The sequence below is a fragment of the Diadema antillarum genome, unplaced genomic scaffold (genome assembly GCF_040938485.1).
Source record: "Diadema antillarum isolate AM-2024a unplaced genomic scaffold, OU_Dant_1.0 seq00001510_RagTag, whole genome shotgun sequence".
In the NCBI taxonomy this organism is placed as follows: Eukaryota; Metazoa; Echinodermata; class Echinoidea; order Diadematoida; family Diadematidae; genus Diadema; species Diadema antillarum.
In genome coordinates this window covers 3,015-17,932 of record NW_027272244.1, presented here as the reverse complement: position 1 = coordinate 17,932, position 14,918 = coordinate 3,015, and the positions used below count along the sequence as shown (strand labels likewise).

Below are 14,918 nucleotides of genomic sequence, written 5' to 3'. Positions count from 1 at the left end.
TTCCATTCCTCAGACCCACCTGCGCCTAACATCATCTCTATCCAGGTAGAAGAAGACAAGGATGAGTGGGGAACGAATCTCAATATCTCATGTCACGTGGATCCCACCGACCAACCGTTTCCACCGATCACTGTGTTCGAAATTACCGCTGATGGAGACAATTTGTCAAGATCCAACGCCTCTTCAACGATCATGGAAGATCAACCCAACCGGTGTATCGATATATCGTGTACCGGTATCAATCAATTCGGAGAGACGTTTTCAACGCAGAATTACTGCCCAGTGAGAACAGGTAGATTTCTTATAGGTTCAGATTATATAAAGGATAATAAAAGATTATTTCTTATTTAACTCACAGTTCATGTTTAAATATGTTGAAGTGCTTTTATTCATATTTCGGCTTTTGTTGTTTCTTTATTCTGTTTGCTTTGGCGATTTTTTTTTACTGAGCTTGTTGCGGGTGAAGATAAAACAACTAAAGGGAAAATAAAGGACCTGTTTGATGTCATTATATTCTTTTACGTAAGATTGTTTCATGGTTATAATATCATGTACTCATTGTTTTTTATTGAACTTCTCGAGAAGAGGTTTGTTCTGCTTTTGGATGAAGACAAATACATTGTATCTTCTCTCATAGGTCACGCGCCTCCAGCGAGTAACATCCTCTCCATCAAGACCCAGGAGATCGAAGGAAGCCAGGTCATTCTCGTTATCACGTGTCACGTCAGGCTTAAAGACCAGCCGTTCCCACACCTCCACACATACACCATCGGAGTCGACAACACCACGCTCTCCACGTCCAGCTGCGCCTCGGCTCTCTTTAGACCACGCCCACACAACAACTGTATCAACGTCACGTGCTCCGCGACAAACGGGATTGGTCGGACTTTCACCAGTCTTAAACATTGTTCAACATTTGACTCGGAGAAAGGTAAGTATGCCTCATGCGCTGATAATAACAAGCCATAAGCAAAGAGATGATTACTAAAAACGAAAAAAATAAATTTTATTGTGAGACTCTAGGTTCATTACGCATCAATGTGACTTTATTTTCCAAGACATGTAGATGAGTTATAGTCCTTACGGTCACTCGAATGCTAAAGTTGTTTTTTTTTGTTTTGTTTTTTTAGCCTTTGTAATAAAAATCAGGCCTTTAATATTCAGTTTATTTATTCTAAATCAATCTACGATTCAATCTATAGTACAGCCTAAAGAAACATTTGAACTATTGAACTATTGAACTATTGAACATTTCTTTTCAGTTTTGGCTAATAAATGAAAAGAGTTTGTTCACAAAAACCAATAAGTCCATTTTTGAAGATTTTGAAGGACGGTCTCTGTCATAAAGTACAAAATGGTCACTACATATAAAGGTACATCTTTAAGTTATGGTCAAAAGAAACAAACATTTTCTTATCATTCTCTTTATTTTTCTTGATCTTTAATCGCAAATACCTCCATTTGGCAAATATGAACTTATCGGTTTTTGCGAACAAACTCTATGAACATTGACCTTTCTAAGAATGCATCTCAGGATTTATTGACAATATTTTTTCGTGTCCTTCAAATTTGAAGTAATAAAAAAAGCAAGCAAAGTATTCAATTGATAGGGGCATAATTTCAAAGTTGATCTGCTTTTTTTGACCGTTTCTAAACTCAAATTTGAACTCGTAACGATGGAAGAAACTTTATCTTCCGCAATTTCATAAACAGTTTCCACACTACACAACAAATAGATTGAATCTTTATTTAGCTTTCACTAATAACAAACAATCGAACACGTCCAAACACATGTATTTATCTCCTGAATGTGATACGGCCAGTGTGCTTGACCAAGCAAAAAAAAAAGTTTTATTTTACAGTTTTGAATCTGAATTTTTACCTTGTACGTGTTATCGATAAGTTTTTCGATTTCTCAAAATGATTTTTTTTGTTCACTCCCTAAATATCTGGTCCTGCCTTACAGGTCCAATTGCTGGTCTTCGACGAGGAGTTCTTCAGCAGCCGTCGACCACGTACGCCCTGCTCGTCGCCGTGTTCTTCCTGTCGTTGTTGACCTGTGCGACAGTGATCGTGAGGAGGAGAGAGGTCAATGTCTTTTGAAAATTAAACGCCTTCTACATACCCTCAACTCTTCTTTTGCTGAGTTACCTGAGTCCGATGAGAAAAACCGAACTTTTGTCTTCAATCCACGTTTCAAAATTTTGCCATGATGACCCTGTTTTGTTGTTGTTGTTGTTCATCATTTAAGAAAAGTAGGAAAGTTTTCATTTCATTTTTTTAGTCTTTCTTCACGCTCTTTTATCAAAATATTACATTTGTTTGTTGTCTTTTATTCTGCTTAGTCAAAGAAAAAAAAAATTATATAACATAACCAGGAGAAGTTTGGATTGCCGGTTTGCAAGTGTAAACTGCATGTGATTAACGAGTATTGATCGATTTGATACGATGTGTCTGAGTTTGAAATCGTTACAATTTTGTACAATAAATATGACGCACTAATCTGCTCGTATCTTTATCAATTTACTAATTTGGCACTTTGTTGGCATAGAGTATGATTTCTAAGCCTCATTTTGGAATTAGTTATTTCCAATAACAGCAAAAATACAAAAATAAATAGGAGAAAGCAGGAAAATATCTCATTCATTTTCCTTAAAACAATGTCAATTATTGTTTCCAACTAGTGCGAGTATTATCGTTTAATTATACCGAATTCTTAAAGTCATATGATATGTGCTTAAAGCCTATAAATTGGGAGTTGCACCTTCACTGCATTGTTAAACAATTTACAAGCCAATGGTATTATATTTCACTTTCATGTATGACTCTATTCGTGCTAAGTATTTAAACCGATGAACTAAATCATTGAACCTGGATCTATAGTTTATACACAATGGAGTGCGACTACAAATTATGTTACCCAGTAAGGAGAAGTTTATGAAGATTAAGAATGAGGCCTTTCTATCTCTCGTCTGGTGTCATTAAAGTGTGTACATAGTCCAAAATGTCTCGTATCGGTATGGTTGCGTATATGGGTTTGTTTGTGCTTGTGTTAATAATGTCATGACAAGTTTACTAAACATTGCATACTTAGAATAGGTAAATTATATATATATATATATATATATATATATATATATATATATATATATGTATATATATATATATATATATATATATATATATACATATATATATATATATATATATATATATATATATGCAAGACACTCCCTCCATAAAGGCAACATTTGACTGTGATGTCATCTTCGATACCACTCAACCATGTCAACGATATGAATTACGTCATGAATCACGACAAATAACGAATTGTGAACTGTCCCTTTCTAAATTGATTTACGTTTGTCCATGATGCATCCCTTACCTTTCCAAGGTAGGAGTTTCACGGCTCACAGAGCGTCATTTCACACACACACACACACACACAAAAAGTTATGTTCATATTAAAAGTAGTGAAAGACTATTGAAATACTCATTTGAATTATTTTAATTCCTGTATTTACCTTTTCCTTGATATGCCATTGTCGCAAGTAACAATTAAGAACCGTTATCAAGACAACAAGCAAAGAGCCTAGTTGGTATGAAATATCATTTTTTTTTCTTTCAAAAATATATTTTATATATTTTATATATATTTCACATATTTAGATTTCAAAATATGACAACCATCTGCGATTTCAAAATGCAAGACTCTATCCTAAAGTTAATTTGATTTTCCCATTGGTAACATGCCACAGTTGCAAACTTTCATCATCCACATTTATTTTCATTCCCTTTGTAGGTGATATCTACATGATCTATATAGTATGTTACATCTAAAAGTATTTTCGGAACATTTGTTCCATAAAATTTTGTCATGCATAATATCAACTTTATATATGGGAAGATACATAAATCTCTGCACTTCCTGGGTTTGATCTTCCAAAGTCAACGGATGATTTGTTCCGTCTAAGATATCGAAAGAGAGCAGACAGAAAAACAACACATATCAGTTGAAAGAACCCATTTTCTCTCTCATCCGCAGGTACACACATTCACCCTCTCCCACTGTTTCGTAATGATTTAACACACACACGATACACAAACGCACAGAAGACAGCTTATTTTCTAATGTAGTACTCATAAATAAGAAGTATGAAAATAAATGAATTGAATTTTGTAGACGTCAACCTGATTTGCCATGGAAAGTTATTTTACATATCCCTTTACAATACCCAATAATCTGTCACTGTGAAGAAATGCTTTTGTTGTTTTTTTAGTAAGGTGTTTAGGTAGTCAACAATGCTTGTCTTTAACGTTTTTGGCAATGAGAGTGTGTTTGGTTAATGGTAAGAAAGCTGTGTTCGGTGATGATGGTAAAATGAGCTCTGTGTATTAAAGAAAAAGATACAATAAGATATCAAATTCAAATCACCTATTTTCTTTTAGACACAAGAGGAAGACATGTTTGTGTGTGTGTGTGTGTGTGTGTCTGTGTCTGTGTATGTGTTTCTTTGGGTATTTGGATCTTTTTCTTAAGTTTTCACCTTTACATTTAATCAATTCCCGTGACCAATATTGAAAACTTGAAAAGTATTAGAAAAGTAATAACGACTTTAAATTATGCAGTGAATGTATATGCAGATATACAGGCACTGCGTATAAGTAATATAAAGACACATCCATCAACAACTTTAATTTATGTTAATGTCTTCATATTACACATTGTTGCAATTGTATTATAAGTGCTACGTCAAAATGATTCTCGGCGTCTTAAATTCATTGTGATTTAAAAAAAAAAAGGAGTTTGAAAATGGCTGCCAAAAATTTTGCCATTTCTCTTCTTCGCGGCATATGTAATTGTTGTTAACAATAAATCAGTGAATAGAATGACCAAAATGAGGAGCGAAACGGTATTCTAACGCTTATAAGAATAAATGAAAAGACGAAGAACCAATTTGCAAAAAAAAAAAAGCATAACTGCTTTTCAATATGGTTGCATGACAAGGCAGCACAGTTCAACGCACCCCTTTACCTGAATGAATTTAAACTGTTACAGTATCATTATTAGGAACAATTATTGTTCGAACTCATTGTTCTGTTCTCTCAGATGTATACATTTGACCAGTTTTATTGAACAGTGAATTCACAGAATTATTGCAAAAATAATACAGTTATATTATGTACGTGAGCTGTTCCCTATGAAAAAACGCTCACTGCATGGAGACTGGGCTCCAGTTTTCCATATGTAATTAGTTGAGGGCAGTTTCCAAATATGAAAGAAAATGTGTAAATCCAATGCTTGGAAGTATTGGATAAGAGAAGGTTAATAAGGGTTCCATCAGACATGAAGCCAAAATAATGCATGATCATTTTCTCTAAGAATTATTTTTCTTTCCGTTTTACCAACATCGAATGGGTTATCAATTGAAGTTTATACGAAACAACTCTCCTTCGTTTAAACACAAAACCGCTTGCCTTCAGTGGACTGTAACGACAAAAAATGTAAACAAAATTGAATAAACAGCCTGTCCTCTTAAGCCCTTCTTTACAATGTGATGAAATCTTCATAAGTTCCTCACTAAATATGAAATGTGGTAAATTGTATTTTGGTCAATGTTCAAACTCTACTACCTTCGAGATTAGGCAAACTGGTGTAGATACAATTCGTTTGATTACATGTCATACGATTAGAATTGTCAGAGTAATTTGAGACCTTCTCGTGCCTTTCGGTGACATGTTATTAGATATTTTGCGAGACTGATTATGGTAAATAAATGGATGATAGACATTGGTTTGACCCGAATAAGTTTATTCTTCTCATTTTCTTTTTACTCCATCATCACAAAATTAATTCATTACTTCATATCTGAAAAATATGCAACTAGCCTATGTACAAGTATGCGAACACGCATGCTCATGACGCATCTACTGATATCATGTGTGACTGCTTAAGTGTACGTGAAAGACGATCACTGTATCTAAGTAAACATCTTATTGTACTAGATATCTGATATCATGTACATTGAGTGGAGGAAGTACAGTGAGATTATTCACACTAAAGAATAAAATTTGAGGATGACAAAAGTCAACAAAAACCGGTAATACGCCGAGCAGTGAAAACAAGAGCAGTGAAACAAGAGATGGTACAGCAATAAAGAGTCATATTGACAGACAGGGAGAGCTAGTGTAGGATTTTAATTAATGCAAGATCTAGTCCTGACAGGCATTGCTTTATTTCCCAGTATGAGATAGCTTTGCCATTTTAACAATCGAGACACTAAAATCCCTGCAATGATTCTACTCAAATTTTGAAGGTGTTTGTTTATGAATCTTTCTTCATACTTTTTTTTTTCATCTTCAACAGCTAAATAAATGATACGGATGTTGTTCGTAGATACTTTACAGAAAACCTTGTAATACAATTGAATGTTGGACACATCTATCGAGTACGTCTAACAATTCGCGGCATAATCGATTACATTCAAATCATATAGAAGCCAATGATATGTTCTCTTTATTTTCTTTTACAGATCAAGTACATTTCGAGGGTTCTCTTGAATGTGCTTGATGACAGAGATGTGAACATTTTCTTCTAAAAATCCCTTAAAACTTGTGTCAAATGCAAGGAATTGTATATACAAAAGTAAATGCATGTTTTCTTTCAAATTCTTTCATTCCCAGGTATTTACATCAGTGCAAATATTTGGTTTGTGTTACACGGTTTCCAAACCAAAATATCATTCGGTAGCTTTCATTTCAATTCAATTCAAACTTTATTTCATTTTTCGAAAAGAATATAAACATTTCACTTTCTTTGGTAACAGAGAATAAGGTTGCATAATCTTAACATAGTAAATTGAAAAAATGTGGTCATGAAACTCGACTGAAGTGAATAAACGATATAACAATACGCAAAACATAGAAAAATGGAGGGACCCACTAAAAAGTTAAGGCTTGTAGAATGTGGGCCCCTCAGGTGCAGAATATCAAATAGAAGAAATAAACGGATGCAAACAGAAAAAAAAAAGGCTGGGAAAAAAGTCAGGAAGAAAGTCTGGAAGCCCACTAAGAAGACAGATTTACAAACAAAGACACATACACACGCGAATAAACATTAAACGAAACTGGGACGACGAAACTAATAAAGGAAGACTAAAAGACAAGACAGAATGAGACAAGACTAAACATAACAGGAAGGAAATACAACGAACAGAAAGGCATAACAGATCCAGCGATCCTCGACAGAATTATATATAAAAAAAAGAAATACTGGGATGCGTGAAAAGGATACAGAATTATAGAGAAATAGAGAGAAATAGCTGCAGAAGTAATAAAATCAAATCTATTTGTAAGTGTCTCAGGACAACAAGGACAAAAAAAATACATGACAGTATGTTATTAGTAAGTCAAGTTCTTCGAAAGGGAATGCCGACAGGCTAATTATATTCTGTGGGTTAATACAAATGCAATTAATCGGACTTTAATCTCCTGAATACATAAAGGGGGGCATTTTTATATCATTATTCAGAAAATTCCAATAAATTGGGCCAGTATAAACAAGTGTGTTCTTAGCAAAAATGGTTCGTAAAAGAGGTAAATGACATTTATTGGAACGTCGAATGGGATAAGTATGGAATGATTCATTTCTTAGAGACATAGAATCGAAAACGGACGGTAGTGAGTTGTTGCTGTACCATTATGCATAAATTGCCCCAAAGTGAATAAAAACAAATCTTTCATTTTAGCAGCCCATATTGGAGGCAAATAACAAATTTGAGTGGGAAGGTATGGAAGGATAACAAATGACAAGGAGAGCTTTCCTTTGTAGAAGGAACATTCTATCCAATAGGTTCTGGTGAGTGTTGCCCCAAACTACAACACCATACTTAAGATAAGGCAATGTCAATTGACGTGTATAACATAGGTAATATTTTTTTTTTTTGAGGGATATACAATTTCAGTTTATTCATAACGCCTATATTACGCGAGATTGTGTTGCAAATATAATCAATATGTAACGTCCAGGAAAGTTTGTCATCAACAGTAATTCCAAGGAATTTGAATTTTGAAACTCTTTCTAATTGAAAATCATCTAAAACTATAGCTGTATTCAGAGTGTCAACATGGAAAGAATTTTTTTGTACTTAATACGCTACAATTGCAAAATTGCTTGATTTGTTTTGTTTTATTTTTTTTCTGTCTCCCTTATCTACAGACGACAAGCTGGATTTATTTGTTTAAATACAAGGACATTTGTCAAATTTGTCGACAGCAATGAATTATCAATATAGTTAAAGTGCACAATAGACCTAATAATGCCTGAAAGTATTGTCGACGTATAATTTAAGTGCGATACAGACAAGATTTGAAATCTAGAACTGAAAGCCTTCACTATACTGTGTGTGATGAAAATTGATAACATAAAAATTCATCTAAAGTAAAACATAAGAACCAGGCGCAAAAAAGGGTGTCAGTAAAGGTTTACGAAGCAGGATTCTAGATGACTCATCGCTTTACGCGGATGAGTCTTGGGGATTTCATCATGTAAGATGTCTCTTTCATATTCACGTACATTCCAGTGACTCAATAAAAAGCAGACAATTCGATTGCGTGGTACCGAACTACATGCGATGCGATGGTCAACGAGGGAGAACATCTTATGTCTGGAGATTGGCGAATCTTACTAGTTTTCACCGTTTCAACTTCTTTCCATTTTTCAGAGAGATAATCGAGAGTAGGTGTGAGGGATTGTTTAGACTGATATAAACCTTTTTTTTTCTTTTATTATTTATATGCACACAGAACATAAAACAACTCCACGAAAAACCAGGGAAATCAGGCATAAGGACTGCTTTTGTGCTCGATGGGCTGTCATCGCTTGTCTTATAATAATTTATGGTGTCATTGATTGATTGATTGATTGATTGATTGATTGATTGATCAATTTTGTCTTCTTTCTCTCCACCAGGCTTCTCATATTATACAGGCATCTACTCAACATGATTGACATCCGAGTATTAGTCCAGGTCGGGCTTCTTCTCATTGGTATTCACCTCGGGGGTAAGGACCAGATGCATCGTTTTAGAAGACACGGTTTATTTATTTCTTTTTCGTTACTGCATACTTTCCGTCGGTTTGGTACGTGTTTCTGTATACAACCAGAATGCCTGAATCAGCAGGGTGTGAAAGTTTTCTTGTAAAGTGACAATTGGATAACGATTAGCCAAAATTCAAGAGCAGACATTTCTAGTCAAACCCATCAGTACATGTTGATGCTTCACTGGGTGTGAACAATCACATGTACATATCATATTTTGTCAACTTTGTTGTTTCTTGTCCATTTATTGTTGCTTTCATCTCAATATCTTTATCTATGCCAACGGCATTATTTAGTGATTGCCTTGAAAAAATTGAGCCATTTGGCAGGGTTGAAAGACATTATAAACATTTTGTCATGTTCGATTCTAATGGGATCTGTCAACATATCTCCCTACATTTCTTTTGCAGCTGGCATAACGTTGAACCTAGCGGTACCATCGCCTCTACGGGCAGGCCGTGAAGTCACCGCAGTGTGTACAGGAAATGATGCCCCGAGCTCGGGTGTGACTTGGTACTTGAATGGCATCCAAATCACTGAAGGGTTCACCACTAGCAGTGCCATCGCCCAAAATATAGTACAACCAATATCTTATAGAGGTTTTAGAGAGGACGATGTTTTTACTGGGAACGGCATTTCAATTGATCATTTTGGGGACATTTGAGCAGACATGCAAACCAACTTAGTAGTACAATTTGTGTCTGTAAACATATAGGAGCACGCTGGAAACCACTGTTTTTGTGCTGCCGTTTTGATGCCACTTTCTGCTCGCCGCTACATTGAGATCAATGTGTTGGGATGGCGCCGAGGCAGAAAAACAAATAAATATTTGCTGAAGTTTCACTGAATTGTGCCTTTACAAATCATGAGAGTGAAAGTCATATACATACAGCTTACGTACCGATACATATGTGCAAATATCCATGAATATGTATGTATGAAATTATATAATTATACTTGTATATACATAAATTTATTCATAATATTTGTAATTCTTCTGTTCATAAATGATGGTGACTCAAATACATTGCACAGACATGAAGACGACGTGTCTAAGTCTCCCTGTTAGTATTCACTGTCAGTCTACGTTCATCAATTCAACTAAGATAAAGATCAAAAGAAAAACTGAATAGCAATGACTGCACAAATGGCTGCTTTGAAAGTGGGAGTATGCGTCTGTGTGTGTTTGGAAAAAAAACAGTGATTGGTGAACACTTTTGAGAAATACACAAAAAAGAGACTTTGAACTTTCCTTTCTCTCACTTACTAGCATCTTACTGTAACATTCAATCATTCTGATAAAAACAGAAAGTAAAATTTTAGGGAAAATGACGCAACATAAATCAGAGAGAGCAAACGCTTCAGAATTGAAACCTGGAAGCTCAGACGGAAGTAACCTTTCACCTAGTGAGATACCCTCGATGAATTTCCCCACATTTATTCAACGTATAGTTCGTTTTTCCCACTTAAAATGACATTTGAAGAAGGACAAATAATCCATCTACTCATACGCACATAACTAAGGCGAAGATTTAACGGAATTCAAAAAATATTGAGTGTAAGATTCGTCTTCCATGAATCAGAGCTGAAATGAGTGAAAGGGAAGAAATTTGACAGACTGTCAGCGGACACTCTAAGGATATAGAGGGGACACGAACATGAGATAAAAAGTCACCAAATAACATTTTTTGCAAGAAACTACACGAGGAGGATTTTTGAAGTCCTGATGTACTCTTATAGTATTGTTGATTTTTGCAGATCAAAAAATATGAATAATGTATATCAGAAAAATCTGCTTTCCTTTCACGCCCACAACCACAAGGAGGTTATACATACTCTTTACGTAAGTTGATCGGATATGAACTTTCACCGACATCAAGACAGCGAAACAAAACAGTCTGACATGTAATCTTCAGAAATGCTGTCCCCGATTGGCTTACAGGGCAACCTGGCCCTCAAGAATCGCTCTTCAAAACCTGCAGCCTATTTTGTCACTGTCATATTCATAAACATGATAAATCTGCTTTTTTTAAGGCATAGTGGTGAATAATTTCAAATGAGACATAAGGCAGGTTATGAGGCTTTCATAACGGACCCTTTATGCTGTGTGATTAGACTGACCGCGAAGATATTCAAAGAAACAGATACATGTCAATAACCCTATGCTCAGATTACCTTGACTGTAGACTAGCTTAGGACGCCATACCTCACCTTGAAAAACTGACCAAATGTTGAACGAAATGACTGTCAATGGTGTTTGGAGACATTCGGTTTCTGCCCTTTACTTATAAAGGTTACAATTAACATTCTTGTACCAGCCGAGACTAGTATTCTTGAAGTTACAAAAACCGATCCATTCAGAGTCTGAAGTCCTTGAAATAATAAAAGCCAGTAATGGTACAGATGCTATACTTGGTGTGTACCATATATGCAATGTATAGCAACCTTAATAAATGTTACAATTGTTGAAATGAGCATAGAGATACAGATGTTATTCACATTTACGGCAAAATAGAAATGCATTGAAGGTTGAAAGCGGAAATGAACTTTCACCTACAATAACGAGTAATCACGGAAATAGGCTTTTTAATACTCATTAAGGGTAGAATCTTCTTTATCTATAGAAGGTGTCTGGTGTCTGAATACTTGTTCATCTTACCTCAGTTGATATAATTCATTCAGGTATGACGTTTGGGGTTTACGAGTAACTTTGTCATCCTCTTACACAGAAAGTGCTGGTAGAGTGATGTGTGCCATGATATAACGTCCCCGTTACCTACGACTGCACGAGATAGAATGACCGCATTATACTCACTCTTGCTGAATTATACAATCTTATGTCTTTGTCATATAAAAATGAAACTGAATATATAACTGACAAAGCTTGGTGATAAAAGCAAAGAAAGTTCGTAAGACAAATGATACAATTAAATCGTCTTGTAAGATTAATTTTCTGCTATTTCAATACATAAGAAATGTTTTATGTTTGACCTCCTGTTTTACGCAAATCTTGAAAATTTGCCAAAATACAGCTAATATCACTAGTAATGAAAATAATCAACTCCATGAAAAGCATTACGACAGCTTTGCTGATCATTAGCTGATTTTCCCAGGCAGGTTTGAATTCTTGGCCGACGGAAATGACAGTCCAATTTTTCCACCGAGTTCATTTTAGTATATGATGCTATTGATTATTGTTGCTTCTCTTTAAGTAAATAAGCTATGAGGACAAATTGCTCACTTTCTCCTTTATCCACACTCTCTAAGAAATCTCAATTCAAGGTCGACGAAAAGACTATGCCTTGTTGAATGGATATCCAGCATCAATGACTGACAAAGGCAGACCAAGTCCAAGGGTTCAGCGGCCACACTACATTACTGCACCTGTAGCATTTGCTCGAGTACATGCCCCGGCTATGCGGGTGAGTACGTGCGGCTTGATATCTTGACAACGTTCCAAAACACACACAAAACATACACGGCAAAGAGAAACAGACACTGGTTATAGTTTTCACCTAATTTTTATGAGATGAACTACAGTTTTGAAAAAAATCAAGTTTTCATCGAATGTTTAAAGATATTTTCAGATTTAAATCATACACCAAATTAATTGTAAACACAGATACGTTTCATTGTGTTAGTTTATCAATTGATCATCTAGTTTTCCGATACAGACTTTTTGTATTAAAGCGAATTTCAAGCTGAGAGATACATGGCAGAATGATGCATCACAATTATGCATGTGTTCATTCATCTTCTTCGTGGTTGATTGTTTGATGCTATGTTGTGGGTTGTCTGAATATGACTAGTCTGTGGCATATATTCCCCACAATGTTCTTCCAGTGCGGCTGGTTGGTGGATCATGCGAAAGAGAGGGCCGAGTTGAGATAAGGTGTGACGGGCAGTGGGGCACGGTTTGTGATGATTGTTGGGATATCAACAACGCGCACGTCGTCTGCAGAGATCTCGGCTACCCATCGGCCTCAGCTCATTATACGGGAGCCCACTTTGGACAGGGATCTGGACCAATTTGGCTTGACGATGTTATCTGTACTGGAACGGAAACCTCTCTTCAACAATGTCGTCGACCATACTGGGGATGTGAAGGCTGTAGCCATGGTAAAGACGCCGGAGTGAGGTGTGAGGGAAACCGTAAGTTTGAATCTTTAATTCGCAAAAGTTAACTTTCAGCCCTCATGATAAAGGTCTTACCATAATCAATAATACAAATTTCGTGAGAAGTCTATCTGAGAACCTACGCAGGTGACGTTTTCCCTTTGTGTTTTGACATTTGCACAAGATATCCTTGATATAAAGACTAATAAATGAAGCAAGACGGTCAACAAGATCATGCAAAAACTTCAAAGCATACTTGTAATACATAATAATTTATACGAAGATATTTATCTTTACATATGATAGGCACAATAGTGTCTAATTGAAGGTAAAAGACCTAATTTAGATATCAAATCGTCAGATGCCAGGCTTTAAAGCGATATGTAATTGGCTTACTTCATTCCAAGGGATATTATATATATATATATATATATATATATATATATATATGAAGAGTTTGTTGGCAAAAACCGATAAGTCCATATTTGCCAAATGGAGATATTTGCGATTAAAGGTCAAGAAAAATGAAAAGAATAATGAGAACATTTTTGCTTCTTTCGACCATAACTTTAAAAATGTACCTTTATATGTAATGACAAATATATCATTTAAAAGGTATTATTTTGTACTTTATGACAGCGACCGTACTTCAAAATTTTCAAAAATGGACTTATCGGTTTTTGCGAACAAACTCTTCATATGAAGAGTTTGTTTGCAAAAACCGATAAGTCCATATTTGCCAAATGGAGATATTTGCGATTAAAGGTCAAGAAAACTAAAGAGAATAATAACAAAATTTTTGCTTCTTTTGACCATAACTTCAAAAATATACCTTTATATGTAGTGACCAATATATCATTTAAAAGGTATTACTTTGTACATTATGACAGAGATCGTACTTCAAAATCTTCAAAAATGGACTTATCGGTTTTTGCAAACAAACCCTTCATATAATATATATATATATATATATATATATATATATATATATACATGTTGATAAGGTAGTCCACGTGTTGGCAAGATAAAAAGATAAGTAACAAAGCTGCAACAAAGTTCATGCTATATTCACCAACGGTTTATTTCTTCACACAAATTTTCGAGCGTCTCGCCGCCCTTTCTCAAGTGTTGATACTGAGAGAACAATAACAAAATTAAGCCATAACAATATATTGCAACCGTGTTACCAAGGATGCGCGCTTTAACGCATCAATGCTAGGCATCCTAACACCCAGCGCGCATCCTGGCAACAGTGCAATGTTACGTCATATTGAAATGACAATGAGTATAAAGCATACATGAAAAAACTTGGCACGACTGATACAGAAGTAATTCCTCTGAATACGCAGCTGCGGTGGTAATGTAAAAGCAGTGCATTATTTCTTTCAAAATTCAACATACACATAAATTAACTTTAATTCTAGTGTATAGATAATCTTTAAATAATCTGAAATTATTTTGATTAATATAAACATTCGATTTTTAAAATCAAACTGAATCGTCACACTGATGGTTATGCAAAATATGTGCAAGCAGTTTACTATTCCTTTCAAACTTCAGCATACACATACATTTACTTCCAAATTCTGTTGAGTAGATAGTCTTTCAATCAGTTATGGTCAAATTTTGTGTGAAGAAATAAACCGTTGGTGAATACAGCATGAACTTTGTTGCAGCCTTGTTACTTATCTTTATATATATA

The 14,918-nt window shown here is 35.1% G+C and overlaps 1 long non-coding RNA gene across 2 annotated transcripts; it reads left to right on the top strand.

The window, feature by feature from the left end:
• The first annotated feature begins 8,603 nt into the window (after nt 1-8,603).
• Nucleotides 8,604-10,108, top strand: LOC139710220 (uncharacterized). Of its 2 annotated transcripts, none has more exons than XR_011709443.1 (3): nt 8,604-8,737; nt 8,972-9,063; nt 9,511-10,108. It is a non-coding gene; the product is annotated as an uncharacterized lncRNA (long non-coding RNA). The 2 variants fall into 2 exon arrangements; XR_011709442.1 differs by having other exon boundaries at nt 8,610-8,741.
• The last annotated feature ends 4,810 nt before the right edge of the window (nt 10,109-14,918 follow it).